Source organism: Somniosus microcephalus, chromosome 15, assembly GCF_052327205.1.
Source record: "Somniosus microcephalus isolate GS21.2 chromosome 15, FLI_Smic_1.0, whole genome shotgun sequence".
Classification (NCBI taxonomy): Eukaryota; Metazoa; Chordata; class Chondrichthyes; order Squaliformes; family Somniosidae; genus Somniosus; species Somniosus microcephalus.
The window spans coordinates 35,620,164-35,634,217 of record NC_141001.1 but is presented as its reverse complement, the minus strand read 5'-3'; the positions used below and the strand labels follow the sequence as shown (position 1 = coordinate 35,634,217).

At 46.8% G+C, this 14,054-nt stretch overlaps 1 pseudogene; it reads left to right on the top strand.

Moving 5' to 3' along the window:
• Positions 1-1,665: 1,665 nt before the first annotated feature.
• Positions 1,666-13,109, top strand: LOC147106630 (E3 ubiquitin-protein ligase TRIM39-like; annotated as a pseudogene).
• Positions 13,110-14,054: the final 945 nt, after the last annotated feature.

Genomic DNA, 14,054 nt, shown 5'->3' with positions numbered 1-14,054 from the left:
TGGCCTGGCATAAATAAGGACATTGAGAACATGAAAGGCATATGTGAGACATGTCAGAAACACCAAAACAAACAAGCAAAGGAACCAATGATAGTAGCTGACTTACCAACAGCACCATGGCAAAAGGTTGGTATGCACCTCTTTCATTTGAATGGTAAAGACTATCTAATAGTGATTGACTACTATTCTAACTATCCTGAGATGGCGCTGCTCTCAAGCACATCAGCAAGCAGTGTCATAATGCATGTTAAATCCATTTTCGCCAGACATGGAATTCCCAGGATTGCCGTTAGCGACAATGGTCCGTGCTTCAACTGTAAGGAGTGGCAACAGTTTGCAGCACATTATGACTTTCAGCACATCACATCCAGTCCTCTGTATGCTCAGTCGAATGATAAGGCAGAGAAAGGTGTTCAAGTTCTCAAACAGCTACTGAAGAAAGCAACAGAAAGCAAGTCTGATCCTTATCTCGCACTGCTGAGCTACCGAGCCTCCCCTTTAGACTGTCGTTCTTCACCTGCTGAACTCCAAATGGGTCGCAAGTTGTGCACCACGCTACCCTGCTGTGCAAAAGAAAAGCAGAGTAAGGAGCTGAGACAGAGACTTCAACTGTTAAAGCTGAAACAGAAATCATACTATGACAAGTCATCCAAAACTCTGAAGCCATTGACAAGGGATGATGTTGTCAGGATTGAGGATCCAGATGCATGGAACAGGAAAGCTACAGTTCTTGAGGAAGTAGGACCAAGGTCATACACCGTTAGAACTGAGGAAGGACAGATTCTCAGGAGGAACCGCCGTTCCCTCCTGAAAACACAAGAAACTATCCAAGAGCAAATCGATGACAATGCCGCAACTGAATCTTGTCACTCACCACCAGAACAATCTAACACAAACACACATACAGGCTCTCATGAAAACACATCAGACTTACCTGTGCTGAGAAGATCCACACTTGAAGTAAAAAAGCCTGATAGACTTAATCTTTGAGTACAAAGAAAACTATAATAAAAGAATGAAAAGCTTAGAGTTCATAAAGTAAAGCTTTGAAAATGTGTTGACTGTTGTGAAGATGTTTATGTCGTTATGATTGATTGATATTGATTTTGTTTAACCTCTAAGGAAGGGGGATGTAATGATCAGTAATGTGTCATTCTAGAATGGTACACTAGGTGTAGCTGTATGTTTAGGAGGGGGCTACCCAGAAGGCAGTAGTCAAGATGGATGCCTGTACACTAGTCCACATGGCTGAATAAATGACTAGCTCAAGCTAGCTGTTCATAATGAAAACGTCTATTTATTCATGAACATAACAATTGTTGGTAGGTGGGTGATGGTGGTGTAGTGAATTGAGCAGTGTTTGAGGCTAGTGATGCCATTGGTAGGAATATGCCATTTGAAGATTGAACTCACTCACCTTGACAACTCATGTCAGATCATTAAACTTTTTCCTACACTGCATCCATGTTCTTGGAGCTACACTCCTGGCATTGACCTACTTCTTCTCACTGCCTCCTGAGCAATGTTCCCTCTAATTTTTTTTTCCTGTGTGCAGTCCCTTTGACTGGCCGTGCAGCCCATTCAAATTTTCGTGCTTGCACGGTTTCTTCCATGTAAAAGCCAGTGAGTGGCCTACGCGGGATCTCCAGACTGCTGCACGGCCACATGGGCACACAGCTTAGCAGGAACAGTGCTCCAGAGTATATGTATGGAGAGCCTCCTGCACTCTGCAGATACAGGATATCTCTCCTTCTCTCCACGTCTTGCACCAAGACCTCCAGTGCAGTGTCAGAAAATCTTGGTGCTTGCTCTCTCACATGTTCAGCCATTCCTCAAAGTATCATAGCCCAGATTCACTTTTCAAAAAAACTCCCACAATGTACCTCCACTTTAAGAGGTGCAGGCTGTCTTTAAGGGTAGCGCTGGCTGCACACAGTGATCATTTAAAAGAGCAGACTGTTGTGTATGTACCTTTAAGGGAATAACTGGTCTTAGACTGCAGTACCGGCAGTGACCACCCCTGTATAAAAGGCCCTAGCAGGCTTCTGTATTTCAGTCTGACGTTGCCTCCTGTTCAAGTAAAGTACCTGTTAAACTGTTCTCCCGAAGTCCGTGTATTATTGAGGCGCGGACTTTACACAGACAACCCCAGTTTAACGTGCTGCCTGCATGACAATGAACGGGCATGGGCTAATCGCGTACCACGATCCCAAACCCATTTTTGGGGGTTATTCAATTTAATCCCCAATTGATGGCAATTTTAACCTAATCTGCCCTTCAGGAAACTGATGGGATCGGGTGCAATGCTGGTATTACACCCTGCCTGAGGAGTCCGTGTTCCACGTATACACGGAATGTGAGAGGTTGCAGCCCCTCTTTCATTATTTGAAGGGGCTGCTCCTTGATTTTTGGCTGCACTTCAGTCCCACGCTCCTGATTTTTGGTCACCCAGTGCGGAGGGGAGCGGGCAGATTGGAGGACCTCCTCGTGGGACTGCTCCTGAGCCTGGCCAAAATAGTCATTAACTGGTCCAGGCAGCGGGCGGTTGAGGGGGTCATTCGGCCCGATTGCCTGTATCTCTTCCGCAGCCGTGTTCGCACCCAGGTGGCCCTGGAGATGGAGCACGCAGTGTCCCCCGGCACGCTTGAGGCCTTCTGCGACTGGTGGGCGCTGCGGGGACTGGAGTGCATCATCACCCCAGCCAATGAAATTTTAATTTAATTTGTTACGGTTCTTTTAAAGTTTTATTAAGTTACAGACTATTTGGTTAATCACCCAACTAAAAGAGTACACCCTGCCTGATTTTACTCTCTATTGAGGTTAACAGAGAGTAATATTGGGCGGAATGTAAAACTGGTGTTCCACGCGATCCTGTGGGTTCCCCGCCCAGCGAGTTAGGGTAAAATTACCCCCAATATTCTCCAACTTACCATGTGCACGACCATTGTGTTTCACACTATAACATATTGGGAACCATAAGGCAATGGTCACCGACAAGCCTGGATCCAAAGACAGCAAACTGGAACTTGGTTCTGTCTGATGATCTGAGATGAGTAACATGGACTGAACAGAAACAGCCCTACCCACCTCACCCAGAGAGGTTTAAAGACTGGGCCCAATTCCTCTGCTGCCAGAGCTTCTCCTCAGGATCCCATTCCTGGGATGTGGAAACTGATAGAAATCGCTGAGAAATAGGGATTATATGTGGGAGCGTAGAGAGAAAGGAGAGGAGGGGGGGGATTTTTCTTGGTTATCTTGGGTACAAAAGTAAATCTCGGGGGGGAATTTTCCAGGGGGTCAGCGGGCGTGATCAGTGGCGGGTCAGGTGGGAAAGTGGTTTCTTTTGACAGTGGGTCGGGTCCCCGCTGTCAACCCGCTGCCACGCGCCTTTACCAAATGTCGGTCTGTGCAGCGGCGGGGGAGGCAATTCAGGTCATTATGACCCTGTTAACAGAGAATTTTGAGCTCACCTTTAGAATTTACCAGCTCGCCAATGGGGTCCATGCTGCTTGGGGATCACGTCTGTTAAGCTGGGCGGGAGATGAATGGCTATGGAATCATCGCTTTACTTGACAGATTGAAATGTGCTATAAAAGCTCCCATCTCACAGCTGTTTAATTTCCAAGCTCAGAAGCTGTTGCTTACTGCATTTGGAAGACAGATTGAGCTTTACGCAGGTTGCAAGTGTTTGGAGCAAATTCTCTATCCAGTGTCACCTCATTGGAACAACCTCTCTCAGCATTGACAGATCGCTTCTGTCATCTCAAGTTCACCTGCCAACTATTCCATCAGAATGGGTACGGTTTATACTCTCTCACCTTGGTCCTCAGAATCTGACCACAATCAGCTGCAACACCAGCATCACCAGGAACACCAGCAGCACCAACAACCACATCACCCTTCCCCGCAATCACCTGATGCTGCGCAGGACACAGGGCATCAGCACCCGGGATGCCATGGATGGCCTCACCATGGCCACATTTACTTCACTTGACGCTGCACACCCTGGCTGCCACATGATGCGCCAGGTTGTCACCACCCCACACCAACACCATAAAGCATCCCTACAATGCCCAAGCCATTCCATTCACACTCAACAGCATTGCGGTGGGGGAGGGGATGTTATGTCTCACCGTTCACTGCAACTCACTAAGCCACTTCCAAAGGTGCACACAAATCTGTCCAAGAACACGAAATGTTGAAAATAAAGATTTCAATGTTTGACACCACATTAACAGGAACTTCACATGAACATTGGCTAAAACACACAAGTGCCTACCCTTGTGTATTGTTAGTTAGCGTGATTACACTAGGATGAGGGTGAGTGTGAGGGGTGGCTAGTGAGATGGGGATGTGACAATATGGAGGTGCAAGGTAAGTTGGTGTGAGTCATGGGAAAGCCTGGGTGCAGCCATGCACCTCTGTGCAGTGATTGTCAGTGTTTGCAGCACCTCAGTGCTGCAGAACACTGACAGCACAAATGTCAAAGTAAATTTGCGCATGGTCCCTTTAAGGAAACCAGCTGATAACGCATCATCAAATGACGTCATCAGACCCGCTTCCTTCAATTGGACCGGGAAACGCGCTGGGCGGGCTTAACAAGCCCAATCATCAGAAATTCATTATACACAGCAGGCTGGAGCCAGCAGCGGGGTCGGAACCCGCCACCGACGTCGCCCGCCCGGACCCACCGAGATAGGGAAATCATGGCACTGGTGTTTATATTATGGTTTTGATTTTCTCAGAGCCCGGCACAATTTCCGGTTTACTGACCTCTGACCGATCCTCTGACCTCTGACTGATCCCGTCTAAGAGCAGGATCCGAGTTCAGTTAGACTACAAGGCTAGGACTGTCATTTCACCAGGTCACAGGCTCACTGACACATTTACACACATTTCAAACCATATTCACTGAATCCGTGTTTCCAGCATTTTATTATCTAGCCTCCTTAGTTACAGGGTTGGTGCCAGAGGACTGGAGGATTGCAAATGGTACACCCTTGTTCAAAAAGGGGGAGAAGGATAAACTTGGCAATTACAGGCCAGTCAGTTTAACGTCAGTGGTGGAGAAGCTTTTAGAAACAATAATCTGGAAGAAAATTAACAGCCACTTGGATTAGCATGGACTAATAAAGGAGACACAGCACGGAATTGTTAAGGGCAAATCATGTTTGACTAACTTGATTGATTTAGTCATTGCCAGGAAGTTATGCTAAACCTATATAAATCTCTAGATCGACTGCAGCTGGAGCATTGTGTCCAATTCTGGGCACCGCACTTTAGGAAGGATGTGAAGACTTTAGAGAGGGTACAGGAGAGATCTACCAGAATGGTTCCAGGGACGAGGGATTACAGTTACGTGGATAGGCTGGAGAAGCTGGGGTTGTTCTTGTTGTGTATGTACCTTTAAGAGAATGTGATGCGTCTCCCTATGGCATTGGAGCGGTGCTGTCACACAAATTCCTTGACGGTTCAGAGAGGCCAATAGCCTTTGCGTCGCGCTCGTTAACCTCAGCCGAGCGTAACTACGCCCAGATTGACAGGGAGGCCCTCAGTCTGGTGTGGGGGGTGAAGAAGTTCAATCACTATGTGCACGGACAGAAATTCACCCTACTGACTGATCATCAGCCCCTGGTCTCCATTTTTAACCCAAAGAAGGGCGTTCCGGTGATGACGGTGCAACGGCTGCAAAGATGGTTACTTTTTCTAGGGGCACATCAGTACGACACAGAGTACAAGGGTACGAAACAGCATGGAAACGCTGATGGGCTGTCGCGCCTACCGTTGCCTACAGTAGAGGAAGCACCTGCAGTGGACCCTGTTGAGATATTCCATGCGACCATAGTCGAATGTCTGCCTGTTACGAATTCAAGTATTTAGAAGGAAACCCGAAATGACCTGACACTCTCTCGGGTCTATGATTTGACGGTGAAGGGATGGCCAGCACATGGCGACTCACTGTTGCCAGCATTCTCTCCAAGGAGAGAACAGCTGTCAGTGTGCCGGGGGACCTTGATGTGTGGATCCCGAGTGGTAATTCCACCCAAGTTGACAGACAGAGTGCTCAATGAGCTTCATGAGGGTCATCTGGGAGGGGTAAAAATGAAAAGCCTAGCCAGGGCTTATGTGTGGTGGCCGGGAATCGATAAACAAATCGAGGACCTGACCAAGAGCTGCTCAGGATGCCAGAAAGTCCAAAATGCACCACCACAGGCCCCTCTACACCATGGGAGTGGCCCTCATCTCCATGGCAACGGGTACACATTGATTTTGCTGGTCCATTTATGGACTCAATGTTTCTAATTGCCGTGGATGCCCATTCGAAATGGCCAGAGGTCATCAAAATGTCCTCCACCACCACAGAGAAAACTATTGCAGTCCTATGGACCATCTTCGCCAGGAATGGCTTGCCAGAACAGATTTGCTCCGACAATGGGCCACAGTTTGTGTCCGAGGATTTCCGGAGGTTTCTGAGGAATAATGGGGTGAAACATTACACATCTGCCCCATATCATCCAGCCACAAATGGATTGGCTGAGAGGTTTGTTCAGACCTTTAAAAAGGCAATAAAGGCGATGTATAACGACGACATACCACTACAACACAAGGTAGATAATTTCTTGTTTGCTTACCGGAATGCGACACATGCAGTCACCAACCAAGCTCCAGCCATAATGTTCTTCAACCGAAGGCTAAGATGTCGCCTGGCTTTGCTCAAACCAAACATAAGACGAGATGTTGAGGATAAGCAATTCCAGCACATCAATGAGAAGCCAACCAGGAGCTTCAAGATAGGGCAACCAGTCTTGGCCCGCGACTACCGAACAGAAAAATGGCAGCCAGGAACGATATGCACACAGCAGGGACCACTAATGTACACAGTGGACGTTGGAGAGAGCATCGTGAGACGCCATGCTGACCAGATTCTAGAGTCACAGGAACAAGCCAAACCTATACCACGAGCATGTGCACCTGGTGATGAGCCCGAAGTACAGATTGCGTCTACCTCAGGAGCAGTGGTATTGGAAGCTGACGAACCAACCAATGACAATGAGCCAGAATCGACTCCGCCGCAAGAACAGGATACTCGAGAAAGGCGCTATCCAGTCAGGATCAGGAAGCCTCCTCAAAGACTGAACTTATAAATAATTATTTCAGTTGATGTATATAGTACAGAGAAAATTGTAATTGTAATTAGTTATTATTTAGTTGTTAAATGAATGTTATGTACTGTTTATCTAAAAGGGGAGGAGTTGTTGTGTATGTACCTTTAAGAGAAGAACTGATTTTATACTGCAGTACCGGCAGTGACCACACCTGTATAAAAAGCCCTAGCAGGCTTCTGTACTTCAGTCTGACGTTTACCCTCTGTTCAGTAAATACCTGTCTTATTGTTCTCCTGCAGTCCGTGTATTATTGATACTCGGACACTACAGTTCTCCTTAGAGCAGAGAAGGCTAAGAGGAGATTTGATAGAGGTGTTTAAAATCATGAAAGGTTTAGATAGAGTAAGTAAAAATAAACTGTTTCCAATGGGTCGATAACCAGAGGGCACAGATTTAAGGTGATCAGCAAAACAACCAGAGGCAACATGAGGAAAAACTTTACGCAACGAGTGGTTAGGATCTGGAATGCATTGCATGATAGTGTGGTGGATACAGATTCGATAGTAACCTTCACAAAGGGAATTGGATAAGTATTTGAAGGAGAATAAATTGTAAGGATATGAGGAAAGAACTGGATTGCTCTTTGAAAGAGCTGGTGCGGACTCGATGGGCCGAATGGCCTCCTTCTGTGCTGTACTATTCCATGAACACTGCTGGTGTTATGAAACAGTTTATCCTCACATCACCATGAACAACACCACAGTAAATCACATATTATTAAAGATCTTGCATGTGTGCACACTTCCTGTCCATAATCTTATTTCCTCGTATCACTTTTTTGGTCACACTTTTATGTCAACGTATAACATTGAAACTGCCTATGTAAACATTTCTAATGGGAAGTTCAATGTAAACAGTTGCCTCTCAAACAGTCCAATCACTCAAAATGCTTTTTCAAAAAAAATGTCCATTTGTTTTCCTCAGTAACTGAACTTTACAATGTCCAGAAAAAGGTTTTAACACATTAAAAAATACATGTTTCACAATAACATGCTGAGTTTTACCCACGGCATTGCCTTTTGTGTCATTTAATGCCTCCATCAATGGTTTAATTTCAAGTCCTTAGCCTTGAAGTCTCAAAGGCTTGGGCTTTGACTTGAAATCTTTACTTTGGAAAAACTCCACAGAGCTTCCAACCACATTTGTGCATTCTGAGCATGTGCAGAATTTCCCAGCATGTAGTATGTGCCTCACTAGGCATGAAGGGATAGGAGGGTGTGAAGAGCTGAGTTTCTTTGCTTTTTCCAAGACTTTCAAAAAGATTGGAGATTGAATTCTCAAAGATTTATTTCAAGCAGGAATATTATGAAGTGCTCAGTCAGACAAGACCTCTGATCTCCTTTCTGTCAACAAAGATTGTTTATTGAGAATGAACTTCATTTTCCTTAAGAGTAAGACTAAAAATTCAGTAAAAAAAATATCTTTCTCTTCTGAAGTTTTTTGGGGATTAAATGATTTGTTTAAATTAAAAACTGGGGTACTGCATTAAAATGAATTTTTGAGTGTTCCTTGAGGTAATTTTTGGTTATGGACATTTATGTTAATTGAAGACTTAGTCGGTAAACTCACCATTCATGCCCTAATTGCATTAAAGTAGAATATAAAGACTGGCTGATGATAGTGGAATCAGTGAGGAGACGGGGGGTGCCTCAAGGTGCAAAAGGGGCTACAGAGAGGAGGAGGAAGAGACCTGCAGATGGGATTGTGGTGGGCTCCACACTCCTGCTCCTCCGGGGCTCACCAAAATAATTTGAGACTTCCCTTTGGCGAGCCGCTTCGGCTCCATCACCCATGGATCTGACCGGAGCCTGCACGGTGCGGGCTCTGACCAGCTCCAACCAAAAATGACAACTCCGTCATATTTACGTTACGCGATCCCAATTTCCATATTATAAAGGGGCTATCGCTTGAAACGATACTTTGGACACTAAAAATCCGGGGGCTACTCGCCTGTGCACCGGAAGTCCCGCCCCGGAAGGAGCCAGGAGCACCAGTGGGATATTCAGTTTCAGCGCCCCAAACGGAAGCGGGGCGCTGCTCGAGGCGCCCCGCGTCCCTCTTGGAGCGCTGAAACTGAATATCGCAGCGCAACGTGCCGCAGCGCCACGCGGCACGGCACGCTGCGGTACTGCAGGCCTTCCTCCCCTTCTTAAAGGGGAGGGGCCTACACCAGCGCGATCTCCGATCGCGAGTGTCGGCAAATGAGCCCGGCACCGAGGAGACGTGCCGGGCTCTTGGGACACAGCTGGCACTGCCCAGGGGGATCAGGAGGCTGGGGACAACGGCGCGAGGTGCTGGCAGGCGGCCAGCGAAAAAAATGGCCGCCCCGCACCTCCCCTTTAATTAGCGCCACTACCGCCACAGGTAGGCCCCCCTGAACCAGTCGCGAATTGCGACCAGCGCTACGGGGGGCACGACCCAATATCACGTTTGGGGCCGTAGCCGGGCACTGTGCACACCGATGACGTCATTGTGGCGGCACAGCGCTACAGGCTAACGCCGCCATTAGCGCCCCGCTAAATTTCACGGGAGGCGTGGCCAGTGGCGCTAAAACCACTAGGTGCCCTCTTTAGGCGCTAACTGGTGGCACAGCCCACCGAATTTCTAGGGATGTTCAGTCCCTTTCATAAAGGAGCTGGCCACAATGCCGGTATTAACAGGCAATAAGGATACCGAGCCCATTTTGAGGCTGTTGCTGCTCCTTACGCGGCAGGCGAAGGCAGTGAAAATTGACTCCTTACTCAACTTAAATTGCCCCATCTAAAGGAGATCAGTAACCAAAGGTAACATTTCCAACGTGAGAGAGCTTTGTGAAGCCTCTCCCTGGCTCAGACCAAACAGTTTAAATTAAAGAACACCACAAAATGTTGTGATTGCAACATTTAAAAAGAATGTTGGTTTTAAATTGTGAAAACAATCCAACAACCACATAAGAAATAGCGCCAGGCAATAAAACCATTAAAAAAAAACATATGTAGGCTCAGGGCTATTGTGGTCCAAAGCATGTTGTTCAAATTTAAAACAATATAAAACATGCACTTCAATATATGCCTAAAACAGAGTCAAAACAACTTGGAAACTCATATTTTAAAATTTCCAAAAAGCTCATTGATGCTGTTCGGTCTAAGGATACTGTGCATTACCTTTAACTGGTGAGGGTGTCTGGAGCTCCCTGTCTCTGAATCAATGCCTGTGGTTCTGCCCAATGTGCTTTTTTTTCTGAAGTTACCTGTGGAGCAGAACTTATATTACATTTCGCTGATTATCTGTGGCCCAAATGGGGGACCCAGATGAACGCTGATCCTTTTAGAAAGAAAGAACTTGCATTTATATCGTGCCTTTCAAATCCTCAAGATGCCCAAAAGTGCATTACAGTCATTGAACTACTTTTAAATTGTAGTCACTGTTATTTTTGTCGGAAAACGCAGCAGCCAATTTCTGCACATCAAAGTCCCACAGATAGCAATGGGATGAATGGCCAGTAAATTTGTTTTTAGTAGTGTTTGTTGTAAGATTCGCAAAATTTCCACATTTCCCCCAAGGTTATTAATAATAAAAGAGACCCTGCATGGACATTTTAAAAAGGGTACCCAAAGATGGCGTCCGCATCTCATGACCAAAAGCCTGTAAAAATTTTAAAGCTTGGACTCTGTGGCAGCACAGGCAGCTTTTGGGGAAATTGAAACCTAAAATGCAGTTTCTGTGAAAAAGGACTTTGTATTTTGGAAAGCAGACACAGAACATTGAATATGCATTAAGCTAGATCGTAGACAGATCAAAACTAGTTAGGCCTATACTTGAGGCCATCAAGCTGTCTGCATAAATAATCAGAAACAGCTTAAGGAAGCCATCAAGGCTGGACAGGCCGATTAGAATGCATTCATAACAATACAGCTCAGACATCAGGCCATTAGGTGCGATAAACGGCCATCTAAAAACAGTTAGTTTAGATTGCTACAATCATTTAAACTAGCCCGCCAAAATTGGAACAATTAACTAACCTGATTTGGTGCGCAGATAAGGGGCTATCGCAAGGAGTATAACTGCAGGCCCCGGGTAGCAATCTCTCTCTTGCTCTCTTCCTCTTGCCCTTGTCCCTGCTCTCGTGGCTCCAGCCTCTTGGGTTGCCACTCGCACTCGTGCTCTGGCCTCGTGGCGGGTTCTCTCCTCGCTCCCCGTAGCAGAATTTCAGTAACTAAGGACACCATACCAATAGCAGGGGAGGGGAATGAGACCCAAGTCCATAGCCATCCAGGGTGCCCAGGCCGCAAAAAGGGGCAAGACGAAAGTGAGTAGGCAGTTCAGGACTTGTATAGTAACTGAACGAGACGAGACGAAAGGAGACGAAGAAGACGGTAACAACTCGGTAAGAGCAGAGCAGGGCAGCGAAAAACGTATTGATGAGGCCAAGCGTCTAGTTATAAGCTGGCGCTTGGTGAGACGAACATTCCTTGTTGAACACTGCGAAAACGCAGGTGGCCACGCCACGACGAATATACTGGCGTTCTTAAGCTTGGGTAGGAAAATCTAGGCAGTTAAGACTGCCAACTACCCTATAGGCACAACGTTGCCGCCGCCGACCGCCCGAGGGAGAAGAAGAGGAGAACCCATCGAGACGAGACGACGACAGTAGCTGAAGAGAAGAAGGTGTGTTGCAGCAGCGGATCCAGCACCGCGCCCCTGAAGACCACGTGGCGACGAGGCACCTAGAAGGACCAAAGACCAAACCTCAAAACCTGCATTCGTCAAACAGTTGGCTTTATTTTGGATTGGTGAGCATGAATTCTGGCCCCTCATAGCTTAATCTAGTTAGGTATAGGGGGTGGGATAAGGATAAGGGGATTGTTAATATAGTTTGTTTCCCCTCGATATGCCGTGTGTTCCCCATTCCCTGTATAAGTATAATAACTTTGTATTTGCCTGTATTTTATACTAGTGACTTCTCATAAGACTGTTTTATTTTCTGTTTTAATAAAATCTTGGTTTTCTTATATCCAAACCAATTGTCTACTCGAGTTTTCTGTATCGCTGCCTGTACCTAAGTCCGGTGTCTAGAACCCAGGGGCGTGGGAGCGATTCGAACCGCTCACCAACAGTCAGGGGCATAACTGACTGGGCGCACGCGCCACCACCACCACCCCCTACATTGTTAAGCTGTTGTTCCACTAAGTCTCAGCAGGGAGTGCACCTGTCCAGCCCTGTGTTCCTCCATGGGCAAAGAACTCTCAATATTGCCAAAGATTTTTTTAACCTTTTGGCCCCCAAAGCATGGAGAAGCCTAAAGTTGGTCAACAAGAGAAGGCTGTGGACTGGCAAGTGGTGGAGAACATGTCAGGGATGGGTTCTTATTTCAACAGTGACATGGGATCTTTAAAGTCCACCTGAGAAGGCAAATGGGGCCTTGGTTTAAGGTATCATCTGAAAGACAGCACCAGCGAGAGTACAGCACTCCCTTAGTACTGCACTGGAGCCTCAGTCAAGATGATGTGATCAAGTCTCTGGGGTGGAACTTAAACCCACTGACTCAGAGACAAGAGTGCTGCCACTGAGCTAAGGCTGACATCTTGCAGAAGAGATTCCAAAGACTACTGGGTGGAAAGATGCCCAGAGTTGTCTGGGGTGGGGGCGTGGGGAAGATAGCTGCAGAGAATGAGTCAGGAAGGATGGGATTTGGGAGCTAGTGGAAACTAGCTCAGAGGCAGGGGCTGGGAACAAAAGCAGGAAGGAAGTCACCAGAAATCCAGGCATCACAGGGCTTGGAGTGCCGTGTTGGGGCGATGGGCTTGTAGAGGGAGCAGAGCTGAGTGACGAGAATGTGAAGGCACCACAGCAATACCAATGGTGGGAGTCCTGCAAATTTATGCTGAAGACTTAATGATCTCTGGTGTTATAGGGTCAGTCATCATTGGAAATCCTATTAGAGTGCCAACTATTGCAGTATGAAGAAGTATCACAGAGAAAGTGTCACCACTACAGTAAACATTTTAATGTAAGAATCTCCATAGGGATGTTTACATAGGATTTTCCATAGGAATGTGTCACTAGTAACTCTTGTAAGTGACATCATGTCCCCTACATTCTGGAGTGCACCTTTACTCGTCCAATTTCTAGGTAAGCAATAACAAGACCCAGGGACCATAACAAAGAACATCTGTACAGCAACTGCTGGAATATATCATGTGCCACCACATGAATTCCCGTCTCTCTCTCTCTCTCTGAACGGTAGATTGGGTAAACACCCTTACCTCTGTCATTGACAGAAATATGAAGATAACAGAGACAAGTTAGAGGCAGACCATATTCTCTGTGAGCCAAATGGTTTTACCTACATAAGAGAGATGAACGAACAGTACACAATGAGATATATGTTTTCCCACACTTTTCAATATATAAAACAACATAGATGGTGTGGTGTATGTGCCTTTAAGAGCCCCAGGTGTGCTGTAATGCCGGTAATTGCCACTCGGGCTATATAAGCCTGTATATTGTGTACATCCGTTAGAACCCCCCCCAGACTTTGCTTAGTAAATACCTATGAACCAACTCCTGTCTTCAGTGTCTTTATCAACACACGGACACTACAGTGGCGACGAAGTGGAAACGGACTTACCTGCAATTCGGCAGCACCTCAAGGACATCGATTCCTCGGGCGTCCAGAAGACTCAAGGAAGTGAGAGAAGCTGTGGTTTCACCAGCTGGCCAAGCTGGTGGCAGGTACTGCGCTCATCCTTCCTGGGCGTCAGGCTGGGGCTCCAGCGGCTGGCTCTACAGCTGAGACAGGCAGCGAAATCGGAGGCAAGCAATAACGGACTGGGAGGGAGCACTCGGGAGACGGCCGGCGCGGCAAGCAGGTCAGCGTTCAGACCTCCGGCGGGAACGAGTCTCCAA